Raw genomic sequence first — 16468 nt, 5'->3', positions numbered from 1 at the left:
AAATGAACTGTGTGTAGCCAGGCCACCAGACAGAGCCCAGAGAGGCCCCAGATCACACGGCAGGCAGCCTTTGCTACGGTCTGCACAGGGGTCCACACGGATGTGGAATCAAGTCCTGTGTTCACAAAGCCAGGTCCCGGGGATCCCACCCTGGGCTGGACACATGCTGCGGTCCTTGTCACATGTTGAACTCCTCTGGACCTTCCTTTTTACAGTAGGGGGTGGGGAGCAGCTGAGATTAGGCTTGACCTCTGTTCAGGCCTAATGCATTGGGTTGGGGGCGTAGGGGATGCTGTAAAATCTCCAGATATTTTTCTCTCAGATGGATTTATGGGATCATCTCTCTCACCCTGGTACATTCTAGAGGAGATTACTGGGGGACTTGAGCTTGCTTTTAACTGAAATTTTTGAAGACTGAGGCAAACAGAAACTTAACCACAAACTTACTTTTTTGAAAGGTTCCAGCTATCAGATTTCCATGGTGTGGCAGATGTCCCCTGCCTTCAGAGGATGCTCATTCTTTGAGAAAACAGCAAATGAGCTCTTGCCCAAGATACCTAAATTTAAAGAATTTAATTTTTTCTTGTGATGAACTTCATATAAAATTAACCATTTTAAAGTGAATAATTAATTCAGTGGCAATTTCAAGATGTCCCACAACTATCACCTCTCTCTAGTTCCAAAACATTTTCATCACTCCCCCAAAAAACCCATCTGCATGAAACAGCTGCTCCCCACCTTCCCCAGCCCTGGCAACCACTAGTCTGCTTTCTTTCTTTGTGGGATTACCTATTCTGGATATTTCTTATAAACAGAATCATACAGTGTGTGTTCTTTCATGTCTGGCTGCTTTGACGTGGTGTAATGCTTTTGAGGTTTATCCACATTATAGCATGCATCGGAACTTTATTCCTTTAGATTGAATTAATTTTTAAAGTATTATCTGACCACAGCTTGGTAGCTTCGTATAAAAGGAGCAGCAATGCTATTCTTGGGAAGGCTTTGGAAAGGACAGAAGAGTCATCCAACACAGGGGATGTGTTCTCCACCCCACCTCTGGTCTTTCTGTCAGCCCTGTCTCTTCTCCCTCTCCCTGTTTCTCTCTGTCTGTCTGCCTGTCTTACTCTGACCCTCCTTTTTTCTCTCTCTCACCTGGATACATTCTAGAGGAAATTGATGGGGAACTTGAGCTTGCTTTTAACTGAAATTTTCAGAAAATTGGGGCAAACAGAAGATTCTTCAGGGTTAAATTGAGCTGCTATACTTCACTTAATTGTTTTGCCCATAATTTTACCAACTTGTGAACCTGCCGTGTAGCAGGAAGCCAGAGGCCAGCTTCTACACAAGTCTTGGCCTTTCACTTGGGGGCCCTGTGCTAAAACTCTCACCCAGGCATGGGCACCAGCCTTAAATCTACCTCTTGTGACGTTTCCCCATGCCACGGTCTTGCTTGGTCAGACCAGCTACAGTCTCTTCGCTTCCAACTTCCCAAATACCTGGTCACTGAGCTGCCTGGTTCTCTCTCCAGGACTGGTGACTTCTTTTAGCTGACCCTCCATGAATAGCCAATGGGCATCTGAATCATAGTGGGAAGCAAGATGATGGCCTCTGCTCATACCAGGCCAGAGAGTCCACAGAGAAGGAGAAGGCAGGCCTGAATCTAGCCATTCCTACAGTTCCCCCACTTCCTCCACCCACAATCTGACCTTCAGAACCAAGGCCAGGGGGCAGCTTGGAATGGGCATCCTCTGTCACATCCCTTTCCCAGGCCTTTCCAACTCTGTGGCTTTGCTGACTTGTCCTTCCTCTGGAGCATACCATTACCCCGCCCTGCAGTGATACAGGGTTTGGAGGAGACCACGAGAACCCAGGTGGGAAGGCAAGACTATGTCCTGGGAGGATGGGACACTCAGAGAGAGGGGAGCTGAAGTGGTAGGAAGGGGAGTGGTGGGTGATGCAAGGGGAAAGGTAGGTTGATGTCAGTTTGAGGAACTTGGGCTCTTTCTCATGGGAGGTAGGGAGCTATTGAAAGTTGTAAACACAGGACTGATCGGAATTGTTTACAGGAAGAATGACATGGCAGCTGGGCATGAATTCAGCTCTCACCTGGGTTCTTATAAAGGTCCCCTCACTGGTCTTCCTGATTTTACCCATGGCCTGTCCATCTCTTCTTAATATTACAAATGGAATAAGGCATTTAAACCAAATCAGATTAGATCTGTCATTCACTCAACACACCCCAGTGAATTTCCATGTCACGCTTCCACCTGGCCCAACGTTACTCATCACCTCCTCTCCTACACAGCCCATTTGCCTGGCACAAGCAACACCAGCCTCCTTGCGAATCCTCGGACATACCAGCTCTTTGTTGTGCTCTCACATCTCTCTGGAGCACCCTTCCCCCTCAGATATGTACATGACTCGCAAACTCACTTCTCAGATTTTTACCCAAATGTCACCTTCTCTTGAGGCTTTCACTGACTGCATGCCTGTGTCACAGTGGGATAGGTTACACCATAACTGGGTCACATGTCCTCTTCCCATCACAGTAATTCAAAGGCCCAGGCTAATGGAACAACCTTTATCTCAAGTGGTGCCGGTAGACAGACCAGATGGCAAAGGGAGACATTGAGCTCTAGAAGGGTCTTATATCAGCAATGAAATCCTCAGTCTGGAAGTCACACATGGCTCCCTCCACTCACAGCTCCTTGCTCTGGCTAACCACAGGGGGTCCAGGAAGCATAGTCCAGCTGCATGTGTGGAAGGGAGGACTGGAAGTATTTGGCAAACCACACACCAATGGCTACACAAATTGAATCCTGCCCTGACGTTCCTATCCTACTTCTTCGCTTTACTCCTCTTCATAGCATCTGTTATTATCTCACATATTTCTGTGTTTTAACAGTTTGTGGACATGTAGGTTACATAGCATATAATTCATTCATTCTAAGTTCTAGAATAGTTCATTCTGAATAGTTCATTCATTCATTCTAGTTTATAATTCATTCATTCTAAACTAACAATTAAATAGTTTTTGGTAAATTTATAGAGCTATACAACTGTCACCATAATCCAGTTTTTAGACATTTCTATGGCACAGAAAAATTCCCTCCTGACTATTTGCAGTTAATCCCACTCCCGCCCCCCAGCCTGGGAAACCATTGATCTACATTATGTCTCTATAAACTTGCCTTTCCTGTACATTTTATGAAAATGGAATACTTTGTGGTCTTTTGCATTAGGCTTCTTTCATTTAGCATCAGGGTTCTGAGGTCCATTCACGTTCTTGTATGTATCAGTAGTTATTCCTTTTTAGCTGAAAATACTTCATTGTATGGATGTGCTTTTTTTTATCTGTTCACCAGTTGATTTATCATTTTAGGGCATATCCTGAAGGATGTTCCAAATGTATATGAAAATAATGTATATTCCACTGTCATTGTGAGGAGTGTCCTATATATAGCGATTCAGTCGAATTGGTTAATAGTGTTGTCCAAGCCTTCTATATCATTGCTGATATTCCATCCAACTGTTCTGTCATTTACTGAGATGACAATAAATGACATTATGACATTCCCTATTGGTGTAGGGAATTCTCCAACTCTTATTATTCGATTGTCTGCTCTCATTTTTTTGCTTCTTGTATTTTGAGGCTATTTTGTTAAGTCTGTGTATGTTATTAATTGTAATGGCTTCCTGATGTATTCAACTTTTATCATTATAAAATGCTCCTCTTTGTTGTAATGTTTCATTTCTTAAAGTCTATTTTATCTTATATTAATATTGCTGGCTCCAGCTGTCTCATGGTTCCTGTTGCATAGCATATCTTTTCCCATCCTTTTCCTTTCAACCAGTTTATATCACTGAATCTACAGTGTATCTCTTATAGAGAGCATATAATTGGATCTTGCTATTTCATGAGGACAACCTTTGCCCTTTGAATGGGGGTGTTTAGACCACTCACATTTAATATAATTACTGATATACTTGAGTTTACATTTTCCATTTTGTGATTTGTTTTCAATATATCTCCTCTATTTTTGTTCCTCTGCTCCTCATTTATAATCTTCTTGGTATTCTATATTTTCTAGTATACTACTTTAACTTTTATCGATTTTTTTTGCTATATTTTTGTGCCATTTTCTTAGTGTTTGCTCTAAGGATTGCAATATGCATTTTATCTTAATCTATTTCAGATTAATATTTAATTCCAGTAAAATATAAAAACTTTGCTCCAAGGTAGTTCCATTTCCTCTCTCCTCCTTTGTTCTATCTTTGTCATGTACGTATTACATCTATGTATTATAAGCCCCAAAGACACTATTATAATTATTGCCTTATACACACTTAAGTCTTTAAAAGATGCTAAGAAAAGAAATGAGAAAAATATACTTATAGAGTCTTTCATATTAATCCACATATTTGTGATTTCCTGTGTGCTTCATCTCTTCCGTTGGATTCTGGTTACCACCTGGTGTTACTTCCTTTCAGGCTGAAGAACTTCCTTTAGTGTTTCTTATAAGGCAGGTCTGCCAGCATGGAATTCTGTTAGTCATTGTTTATCTGGGAATGTCTTAGTTTTGCCTTCATTTTTGTAGGATAGCTATTGGGACATAAACTTCTTGGTTAGCGGTTTTTATTTTTCAGCCCTTAGAATATGACCTTCTACTTCTAGCCTCATTGTTTCTGATGAGAAGTCAGTTAATCATTTTGATGTCCCCCTCCCCTGTCATGAGTCATTTTTCTCTTGCTGCTTTCAAGGTTTTTCTTTATCATTTCAGCAGTTGAATTCTAAAGTATTGAACTATATATCTGTTTGTATTTAAAACTGCTTGGGATTTTTAAAGTTGGTTACATGTGAAAACTGATACTTTTTCATCAAATTTGGCAAGTTTTCAGTCACTATTCTTTTTAAATGATTTTTCTACTTCTCTCTTTTGTCTCCCTCTAGAACTTGCATTACACAGACATTGGCATGTTTGCTGGTACTTGACAGATTTCTAAATGTCTGTTCTTTTTCCTGTTCTGTGTTTCTCTGTATTCTTCAGATAGGGTAATCTCTGTAGCTCTATCCTAATGTTCTTGTATTCTTCCTTCTGCCATCTCAAATCTGTTGAACCCGTTTAGTGAATTTTTCATTTCGGTTATTGGACTTTCAACTCAAGAATTTTCATTTTCTTTTTTTTCCTATCTCATTGAGATTCTCAATATGTTAATTCATTGTTATTGTGCATCCTTTTAGTTCTTTAAACATGTTCCCTTTAGTTCTTTAGATGTATTTACATAGATTTTTTTTGAAGTATTCATATTCTAAATACAAAAATCTGGGAATATTCGGAGAGTTTCTCTTGGCTTTTTTCCTAAGTATGGGTCACACATCCCTTTTCCTTTGTACATCTCATAACTTTTTAATTAAAAACTGGGCATTTGGTAACGTATTGTAGGAACTCAGAAGTATAATTTATTCACCTAAACATTGTTGTTGTTGAATTGTTTGGTAACTTGCCTGGGATAAGTCTGTTAAATCTGTCTCCCCCCACAATATGTAGTCACTAATATCTCTGGTTTTGTTTGTTTTTTATTCTTCCTTTTATTTTTAAACTTGGCTTCCTAGAGGGGTTACCTGTTTCTGTGTAATTCAGTAGTCAACCAATGATTAGACAGATACTGTATTCAAACACTAAGCCAGTAGAGCTTCCATCCTCTGCTAATAGATATGCAGGAGGTAGGGAAATGCTATCAAAGTTCAGATTGTTTTCAAGTTTTTCAGGTTTGCCCTGGCTTTCACTGTCTGCTGAACTCTTCACATGACCTCTGCACATGCCCACAGTCTTAGGGTTGGCAGGAGTATATGGGTGCCCTCAGCCCCCTCTGATCTCAGCTGTACACACATGCAGCCTAATGGCCGCATCAATGATTGCAAACTCAAACACAGTCTTAGTTCTCCCTGTACACTTTGTTGCCAAGATCGTCTATTCCACCGACAATAACTCTGGGCATCACCCACTGCTCAAAATTGAATGAGCTGCTTTTGACTTCCTCAGCAGAGTTGCTGGTCTCCATGATGTATCCCACCCTGGCAGAAACTCTGTTGAGGACTGAGCTGGGGAAAGTGGGATAAAAGCACCCCTTGGCAAGAACTCCACAGACTCTCACTGTTCTTAGCTAAAGTAGAGCAGTCTTCCAAGCATTAAGTGATTTTCATACTGCTGCATTCCTTTGATCAGTTTCAGAGTATGGAAATGGTTCTTTTGTCAGTTTTGTCCAGACTTACAGTTGCATTTGGAGAAGAGGTTTTGCTGACCTCATCATTCAGACGTAGTTGGAAGCCCTGCCTCCTGCTTTTTTTCACCTCTGATCTGCCTCCCCTCTCCCATCAAGATACAGGCTCTACTCTACAGGCTTTATTGCCATTACCCCTTTGGTTACTATTCAAGCACACTTAGAGTAAGGAGGGAAAGTAAGGTTAACATTGGAGCTGTTTTCACAGTGCCTAGAATGATGTCTGACACACAGTATATGCTTAATAACTGTTGAATGAATGAATAGCAGGGAGAGAAGATGAATGGAGGTCAGGTGGCCTGCTTGAGGATCCAAGTCAGTAACAATATGAAAGGGACAGTGGGCTCAAGAGATGATGGAGAAAAATGATGGACAAGAAAAGTACTAGACAGGGATGGCATTGTGGATGTCTATGCAGCTGGTTTTGGTGTTGTAAAAATACTTCTGCAGAATTCCAGCCCTTTATCACAGAGCTAAACACATACGTGGCCCGGGAGTCAGAGAAACTAAGAGGTTCTGTAGGAAGGTGGGACGATGGCAGGTCCAGTTGCTGCTTCCTCCCAGTGAGGTGAGTCAGCTTATCAGCAACAACGCCCATGGGCTACAGAATGGCTGATGCTTCGTTTTCAGTCTCTCAGATCCCCCAGGAATCTCCCTGAGGCCCAGCCTATGGGAAACATACAAGAAAGGGGACCCTGGAACATGTCTCTTAGTCTTGCCAGGGACTTGCCAGTCTTGCCAGAAAGCCGTCATGGGTTCTTATTCTTTGGTTTTGAATGTGGGAAGCCAATGAAAGATGTGAAGCCATGCTAAGATTCTAGCAGGATGACTCTGGGAAGGGAAGCTGATGAGCAGGGGAGAAGAGGCTAAGACAGGGAGACATTTCAACAGTTCTGGGAAGGGCTGATGAGATGCTGGGCCGATAGAGTGATGGAGGTGACAAAACAGCCTAAGAATATGAACTGCGCAGAGCTGGGTATCTGGCTCCTGTGGAAGCTTCCTGAGGAAGGAGAAAAGTCAAGGCCTAACCTTCTGCTTGGGCATCTTGGAGGGAGGAGGTGCCATTGTCGGGAGGGGGACAGAAGAAGGGACAGGTATGGGGAGCGCTGCTTGGTGCCATTCCTAACTGACCCTTCTAGCATTCTCTGTCCCCTCACTGTCCCCTTTCATCATGCATGCCTGCATCCATCCATCATGTGTGCCCTGTGGGCTGCTCTGGACAATACCTCTGAATGAAGACAGACACCTACTCCCCAGCTTCATACAAGCGATGACCCATGGTACCTGCCCCCTGCACCCAATACCATGCACACTGCACTGGGGCCTGTCTCTATCCACAGGCAACTTGACAGCATTCAACCAAAGGTCTGGTTGGCTTCTGAGGCGATCAGCTTCCTGGAGACTGATCTGGTAGGGATGGTGGCACTGTGTACATAGAGGGCAGCTTCTCTGACTGTCCCCCCACCCACTCTGGCCCTTCATGCCGGAGGAACTCTCAGAATTAAGCTAAAACTCCAGTCAACCCGATGCTGTGTCCAAATCTGTCTTCCCCAAAAGCCGAGCCCAAGGGCTTGGGTGCAGGTGGTTTATTTGGAAGATGATGTCAGGAAGCAGGAATGAGGGGATAGGGGTGAGACATGGAGTAAGGGAGGGCCTGTCTGAAGGACATTATCAAGGTCGTGCTGTCAGCAACAGACCAACTTTTGCAGGAACCTAAGAAGAGTGTGTAATGCCTCTCACTCCCGGTGAGAAGGAAGGGCAGTTTTGATTACTGGGCTCAAGCTCCATAACAAAGGGTGGCGGGCTGGGTGGCTAAAACAACAGCAATTGATTTTCTCATAATTCTGGAGGATTAAAGTCTAAGATCAAGGCATCAGCAGGTTTGGTTTCTTCTGAGGCCTCTCTCCTTGGCTTGTTAGATGGCCATCTCCTCCCTGTGTTTTCACGTCTTTTCTCTCTGCAAGTTTGTGTCCTGATCTCTTCTTCTGAGAACTCTAGTGATAGTTGGAATAGGACCCCTGCTAATGACTCATTTATAACTTAATCACCCCTTTAAAGACCTCATGTCCAAATACAGTCACATTCTGAGGTACTGGGGGTCAGGACTTCAGCATATGAATGTGGGGTGGGGGAGCACAATTCAGCCCATGAGAGCAGAGGAGAGCCCTCTTGCTTTCCTGGACTCTGAGCTGAGGAATAGTGAGGCATCTGTGCCCCAGGAACAGAGAGGCTGGGGAGAGGCTGGGCAGAGCCCTCAGCCAGTGTCTAGAGAGAAACTCTGCCAGACACCCTGCCTCTGGGAGCCAAGCGGAAGCCCACACTTACTCACCCCCAGCAACTGAACCAAATAGAGACTGAGTCAGGGGCTTCCTTAGGGAAGCAGTTTCTTATGCTGATTTCTGTTCCTGCACATTTGGGAGAAATGACTCGACCCCGAGAGTGGTTGCGAAATGGCAAAACCGCATGGGGGCTCAGAGCTCTTTTGCACTCCCCTTGGTCTTGTTTACCACTGCCCCAGCTCTCTGGGGGTGGAGCAGCTCTCCCTGTTGGCCAGATGAGAAAGCTGAGATTCAGGAAATCCCATGAGTCCCAAGGGCACCCCACTACTGAGCAGCAAAGGCAGGACTCAGCCCAGATCTGAGCTGACCCCTCTACCCTCACCTCATTTGTAGGTGTACCTCTGCCTTCAGGGACATAAGCTACACCCCTTGGCCATAGCCATCAAGTCCTCTACCCACATCTGGAATGTGTATCCATCCGGCTTTCCAAAGTATGACTGGGTTAGTGGTACAAATGGACTTCTTTCAGCATGTTTAATGGCTGGCATGTAAGACTGCCAGTCAGTTACCATAGTGGCATCCTGGTAGCCTGAGTAGAAGGTGAGGATTAATATGGAGACAAAGATGCTCATAGCATTGACTTTCTCTGATACCTGCCCTAAATGCCGTCTAAGAATCAGTGCATCCTAAAGACCAGCTCAGCCTAGTGTTCAGCTGATAAACTGTTTTCATTCTTTTTTATGACTGAGTAATATTCCTGTGTGTGTGTGTATATGTGTGTGTGTACCACATCTTTTTTATCCATTCATGTGTCATCCATTCAAATGTCATCTGTTGGTGGACATTTAGGTTGCTTCCATGCCTGGCTATGGTAAATAGTACATTAAAATGAATACAACATTGTAAATAACTATACTTAAAATAGCATTCTGTTCCCCTTCTCTGTCGTCCAACAAGAGAAACCATTTTCTGTCCTCTACCCAGACATCTTCTTACCCCCTCCTCTTCTTAGCCCTATGTCATGATCCAGTCCTTGTTAACTTTCCAGTGAATGCGCAAAGTCAACCTTCCCACCCTGACATGGCATCATTTTTTCAGTTCTGAAAAGATAAGTATAGTCCTTAAAGAAAGCCAGAAAGTCAGACCTAGGTATAAATCTTGGTTGCACCAATTACTTGCTCCATGATCTTATTCCAATGATATAATCTCTCCACTTGGATTCCTTACTATAAAGGGGAGATGATGATTGGCCATTAATCTAATGGGAGGGTCTAAAGCACCCTCTGAAGATCATGTGGATCACAGGCCTCTGGGAGGTGAATCAGGATTGTCTAGGGATGGGGAGGTGGGAGATGCAGAAGAAGTTGTTTGAAAAAGAAGTCATTATGCAACAGCTACTAAAATGTAAAGACCCAGGTTTCTGGTTTTACCTTTGATATGTAAAAAGCTTAAACATAATCACTCCCACCCTTACAGTAAGGAAGAAAGCGAGTAAACTTAAAATCAGTGACTTCTTCTACCCATCAGAGAATTGAAGTCACAGACCAAACCACTACCCCAAATCTAGAGTCATAGGGGAGTTCAGAACATAATAGCCAAGATATGGCAGCAATTTGGGGATTATCAGTTAGATAATTTAAATTAACTATGATTAGAATGTTAAGGGTGCTAATAGAAAAGGTAGTCAACGTGCAAGAACAGATGGCTAATATAAGCAGAGAGATGGAAATTCTAAGACAGAATAAAAAAGAAATTCTAGAAATAAAAATCACTGCAACAGAAGTGAAGAATGCTTTTGATGGGCTCACCAGTAGGGTGGACACAGCTAAGGAAATAATTAGTGAACTTGAAAATTTGTCAATAGAAAATTCAAACTGAATGCAAAGGAAAAAAAGAATAAAAAAGCAGACAGAATATCCAAGATTGGTGAAATAATTTCAAAATGAGATAATTTCAAGATGAGGGCCTTCTGATATTATACACCCTGGCGTGCTGGGGCTGAGACACCAGCTTAACCCCTGGTAGCTGGGGATGTGGTACATATAACACACGGCCTCTGAGCCTCACTTTCCTCTTAAGACAGGATTAGCAAACCACCTTTGGTTGGTGTTGTGTGTGAACAGTGGTGATGGGGCCAGGTACTAGATGGGTGGTCAAGAAAGATAATGCTAGAATAATAATGATGGTAACAACCAGAGTAAGGGAAATGTTGCCCCCAGGCAGTGTGCTCCTTGACATGTCAGGGCCTCTTCTAAGGCTGTATGTATACAGGGCTGAGAAGGCAGGCCCATCCTCAGCAGAGGTGCCTGGACAGACACCTTTGGACCCTTGAAACCTGATTCATATGCCCACTGCAAAGAAGAGCCTAGGCCCCATGTTAGCTCCCATGGTGCCATCTCTGGCCGTTGTCCACCTTTCTCTGAGCTCCAGAGTTCCGTGTGCAAGCCTTGGGGGGCTGATTCTTCAGAACTCACAGTGCAGGAGAAGAACTTTGAGTCTGGACAGTGCCTTTCTCAAAAGACAAAGGTGGCTGTTCTTCCAGGCTGAGCCAGCTGCAAGATCAGACTTGTTCAGCAGAGCATACACCTGTGGCTTATTAAGCAGCGCACCCCTCCCCATGGTTCTTCAGCCAGATGTACAGTTGATAGGGCCTAAAATCCTCAGCTCCACCTATTGGCCCTTAGTGTATGCCCAAAATTATCAGGTTGGGATCTTCCTAAATCCCTTGGATATCAGTGGAGACTGAAATTCACATTTGAAATTTAGAAAGAGGAGCAAGATGCCATGGGCACAGGCTGGAGCTACCCTTCACTGCCTTACCCAGGGACAGAACAGGACACTGCATGGTCCCTTGTTCCTTGCCCACTCTCAAACTCAGTCCTGAGCCTGGGCCCAGGATGGGCTGCAACAGGCCCTGCCTTTATTATTTTTTCTTGCCTAATTTCCCTGGCTAAAACCTCTAGTAGAATGTAGACTAGTAAGAGAAGATATTTTTAAAACTCTGTTACCTACTTTGTGACCTAACGTTTGTCTACCCAAGGATGTGTTCCCAGTACCCTTGAGATGAATATGTTTAGGTGCTGCTGTCAGGTGGAGATGTATATTAGATCTAGTTGGTTTATAGTGCTGTTCAAGTTCTCTGTTTCTTTGTTGATATTCTGTCCATTACTGAAAATAGAATATTGAAGTTTCCAATTACCATTGTTGCAGTGTCCATTTCTTCCTTGAGTCTATCTATTTTTGCTTCATGGACTTTGATGCTCTATTGTTAGGCAAATATATGTTTATAATTGTTACATCTTGATGTATTTGACCCTTTTATTAATATATATTGTCCTTTTTTCTCTCTCATAATACTTGTTGGTCTTAAAGTCTGTTTTGCCTGATTTAAATATAGCCATACAGCTCTCTTTTGGTTACTGGTCTCATGAAATATCATTTTAAATCCTTTCACTTTCAACCTGTTTGTGTCTTCAAAACTAAAGTAACACTCTTTAGAGAAAAAATTGTTGGATTTTCTTCCTTTTATTTGGAGAGTTTAATTCATTTATACTTAATGTAATTACTGATAAGAAAGGACTTACTCCTACTATTTTGCTATTTTTTCCCTATATGTCATATCTTTTATGTTCCTCACCTCCTCAATTACTGACTTCTCTTGTATTAAATGTATATAATGTCTGTCATATTCTTTTAATCATCTTGTGTTTTCATTTACTGTATATTTTGGGGGTTATTTTCTTAGTTGTTGCCTTGGGGATTACATCTTAATATATTTCAGTCTATTTTGGATTAATACAAACCGTATACAAAAACTTTATTTTTTATTGAAGTATAGTTGATGTACAATATTATGTTAGTTGCTGTTCTTCAGTTGCTATGTCGTGTCTGACTCTCTGTGACCTCATGGACTGCAGCATGCCAAGCTCCTCTGTCCTCCAGCATCTCCCAGTTTGCTCAAATTCTTTTCCACTAAGTTGTTGATGCTCCTATAACTTATTATGTAAGTTAAAGGTTTGCAATATAGTCATTCACAATTTTGAAAGGTTTTTCTCTATTTACAGTTATAAAATATTGGCTATATTCCCCATGTTGTACAATATATTCTTGAGCCTGTCTTACATCAAAGTTTACGTCTCCCACCCCCAACTCTTATTTTGCCCCTCCCCACCCCCTACTGGTAACCACTAGTTTAGCCTCTATATCTGTGAGTCTGTTTCTTTTTGTTATACTTGTTAGTTTGTTGTATTTTTAGATTCCACATATAAGTGATATCATACAGTATTTGTCTTTCTTTGTCTGACTTATTTCACACAGCACAATGCCCTCCAAGTCCATCCATGCTGTTGCAGATGGCAAAATTTTTATTCTTTTTTATGGCTGAGTAGTATTCCATTGTATATATACACCACATCTTTATGTTCATCTGTTGAGCAAAAACTTTTATATTCTTCATCATCATTCACTACAGCTTTATACATTGTGTGCTCATCAATCAACACAGGTTTATCATTTTTATGATGTTATTTTTTTAAAATCAGATAAGAGAAAAAGAGAAGTTGCAAAGAAAAATGCATTGATACTATCTTAAATATTTACCTATACCATTACTTTTACTGGTGTTCTTTATCTCTTCATGTGGATTTGAATCACAGTCTAATAATTTGAATCACTTTCATTTCAGCCTGAAGGATTCCTTTTAACATTTCTTATAGGGCAGGTCTGCTAACAATTAACTGTCTCAATTTTTGTTTATCTGAGAATCTGTTAAGTTCTCTCTCACTTTGAAGAATGATTTTGCCAACTGTTGAACTTTGGGTTGACAGTTTTTCATGGAGCCCTTTGAATATGTTGTTGTGCTGCAGGCAGAATCGAGGCAGCATGTGTGCAGCAGACCCTCACCAGGGTCAGAGGTGTATACCCAGACAGGAGCTGGATTTGAAACAGATGAGAATGAAGCCAAGGTTGGGAGGAAAGAGGAGTTTGCTGGAGTGGGAGAGCCTCATCCAGCAGTACCTTTGGGGTGAACTGTGAGTGCTGTCAGTCATGGAAACATGAAAATAGGCTGTAGAAAACTAGTCATGGTCTGGAAGGATGGCCTGTGGTTTCCAGTCTGAGACTGAGCTTGGTGGCATAACTGGGGAAATAAGGAAGGAAACACCATCCGTGAGAGAACAGACAATTGGGAGATCATGTCATCTGTGCTGAGTTAGGAAGACTAGAAAGTGAGAGAGGAGAGCCATGTGAAAACAGGGGCTGAGAGGCATGATATGGACACCAGTTAGAATTCTGTGCGTTGCAAGTCACAGAAAGACAACCTAAGCCAGCTAAAGCCAGAAAAGGGAATTTATTCAAAATGTATCAGAGATTTACAAAAATCCTTTGGAAGCTGGAGAACCAGGCTTGGAAAAGAGCCCCAAATGATGGTGGCTCCAGGGAGCCTAAAAATGAGGAGCACTTCTTGCAGGGATGGCATGGTCGGGACATCTTTGCAGGATGCCTTCACCATAGGAGAAGGCGCCAGGCTCACAGCAGGATGTCGTACTCCTCCCCGTGCTGGGAAGTGCTTTTACCCATCTGCCAGTCTGTTCATGACATGCTCAAGATTAGACCAGACCCAGGCAGGACCATCTGATGGGCTGAGCCTACATCACATGGCCACAGTCAGCTGCCTACAGGGCCAGAGCAGACCAAAGTGGGAGGTGAGGGCGGTGGGGCAGGCGAGAGGGAGTCATTCCAAAACAGGAAGACCTGAGTGTGTTTGTCAGCTTAGAGAAGAGAGCCAATGAGAGCAGGAGGGATTAAAGATGCAAAAGGAGGGAAATGTTTGGAGGAGCAGATGAAGGTTGTGTGCCCGGGGGGAGGGGCTGGTCAAGCACAGGAGGAGTCTGGACTTTGTGGAAGGATGTGAGTTGGGAGAGAAGGCGCCTGGGAAATTTCCATTCTTTCCATCTGTTCCAATCCCTGCCATTCCACAGCAAGCAGGTGTTCTCACGAGGGAGAAGACTTGTTTTTCAATAATGCAAAACTGACTCGAGTGGTGATTCATCATTTTCTTTGGGGGAGGGGAAATCATTTCAGACCTACTTCCTTGTTGGACCTGGGTGAGGACAGAGGCTGCCATTGGAACCTGGGCTGGCTGATGCTGGTGGGAAGCCCACCTGTAGGTCCCCCACCCTCTGCCGGAGAGGAAGGGTGACAGCTCCTCGGAGCCTCAGTACCTCACGTTCCCAGGACCCAGAAACCCACTAACGAAGTATCATTTCCCTCTTTCCTCTCAGCCTCTGACTACCAGAAGCAGGAACTCAGCAGGGGGACCCTGCCTGGCCCAAGGTGTCAGGGCCAGTGGGCTGCGGTCCCTGCTGCCACTCCCAACAGTGCCCCTCGGGGACTCCACCTGCTCCCACAGGGCCTGTCCCACTGCTGGCTCTACACAGCCTCTAATGGAAGCTGTTTTCCCTTCTGAGGAAACCACAGTGAGACATCGCAGCCGAATAAAACTTTATCTGAAAGCCGCCTGGCTAAATGGAACAGAGAGTCTTAGGTGAGTAGAATTAGTTTTAACCCAGTTTTTACAGAGGCCTAAAAATGAGGCCTGCCAGGTTCATAGGACCCCATCAGGTACACACAGCTGAGCTACTCAGCAGCCTCTTCAGGAAAAGACTTGCTCCCCCAGCTGCAAGGAGTGGGGTCAGCTGACACCGCCAGCTGTTGGCTCTTTTAAGGTCAACTTCAGTTTTTGAGCCAACTTTATGTTCTTCTTGGGTGGCTCCCAGCCAACGACTGTACAAGGCAGTGGTAGCCAAGGTCGCACTCCTTTTCGAGAAGGCCCTGAGCCAGTGACAGCAGTACATGAGAAGAACCACCTCCACCCAAAGCTAGACGCCTCTTCTGGGCCATCTGCCTCAGAGCCCCAGGTGGGCTGGCAGAAGCTGTCAGGTATGCACATGACTCAGACCCACCTCTCCCTCCCCACTCCTGCCTCCTCCCCGTTGCTGAACAAGTGTTCATCCCTCATAAAACTCTCATCTTTGCATCTGCCACTGGAGAACCCAGCGGGTGTACCACTCACCCATCCTCTCAGCACCAAGCCCCCCTGCACATCAGCTGTCTGGCCTCTAGCTGCTACAAAGAGAAAGGTGATGGGTGACCAATGGTACAATGGAGGTTCAAACCAAAGGTTATGTTCTCTGAACCAGCTCATTTAATTACCCTAAGCCACCTTTCCCCCTAATCCAGGGCTGCAGGACTCAAGAAAACATGCCCGAGGCTACGGGTCACAAGTAAGTGACTTTTCCAAGCAAAGCCTCTGTATTCTGGTCTGAATGCTCTTACTGGCTCAGGGTGTCTGGTGATTTTCCAATGCCCAACCCTGGATTCTGCCTCTTTGTCCTTCTGACTTTCTGCCCGGGATCCCAGGATACCAAAGACTCAGAATAGTAAGAGTCCAGAGCACTAGACCCATTCTGGGGGCCTGGGCCATATATGAGAGAGTGTACCGTAGACTGTCGTGGGTGGACAAGACTGAAATTAAAGCCAAGCTACACATCTGGAGGAGGCATTGGGCCAAAGGACAGAGACGGATTTCAGGCCAAAGGCAACAGGACTAAGGCCAGGTACAGTGGGCCAAGAGAGAAGCCCTGCCCTCTTCCCTTGGGGACATAGCAACTTGCGGAACCCAGGTGCCCAAAGGTGAAGCTAAGGCCAGCAAGTTAAGGCCACAGTGTAGGAGAAGGTTCACCTCAGATGAATCCCTCACAATTTTGTGATTAAAAAATCTAGAAAAAAAAAATCTAGGAAAAAAATCTAGAAAGAATATCTCAAAGACAGCATACTATAAGTTTTATTTATAGTTTACATTTAAATTCTAGGTTATAATGTTTAAATTATGGGTTAATTTTTTAATT

The 16468-nt window shown here is 43.7% G+C and overlaps 1 protein-coding gene across 7 annotated transcripts in view; it reads left to right on the top strand.

Annotated features, from left to right (window-relative positions):
- ARHGAP22 (Rho GTPase activating protein 22) overlaps window positions 1-16468 on the top strand; it is a 176708-nt gene that overhangs the window by 11762 nt on the left and 148478 nt on the right. The window lies entirely within an intron of this gene.

Source organism: Cervus elaphus, chromosome 15 (genome assembly GCF_910594005.1).
Source record: "Cervus elaphus chromosome 15, mCerEla1.1, whole genome shotgun sequence".
Taxonomy (NCBI): Eukaryota; Metazoa; Chordata; class Mammalia; order Artiodactyla; family Cervidae; genus Cervus; species Cervus elaphus.
This window is presented reverse-complemented; position numbering and strand designations above follow the sequence as displayed.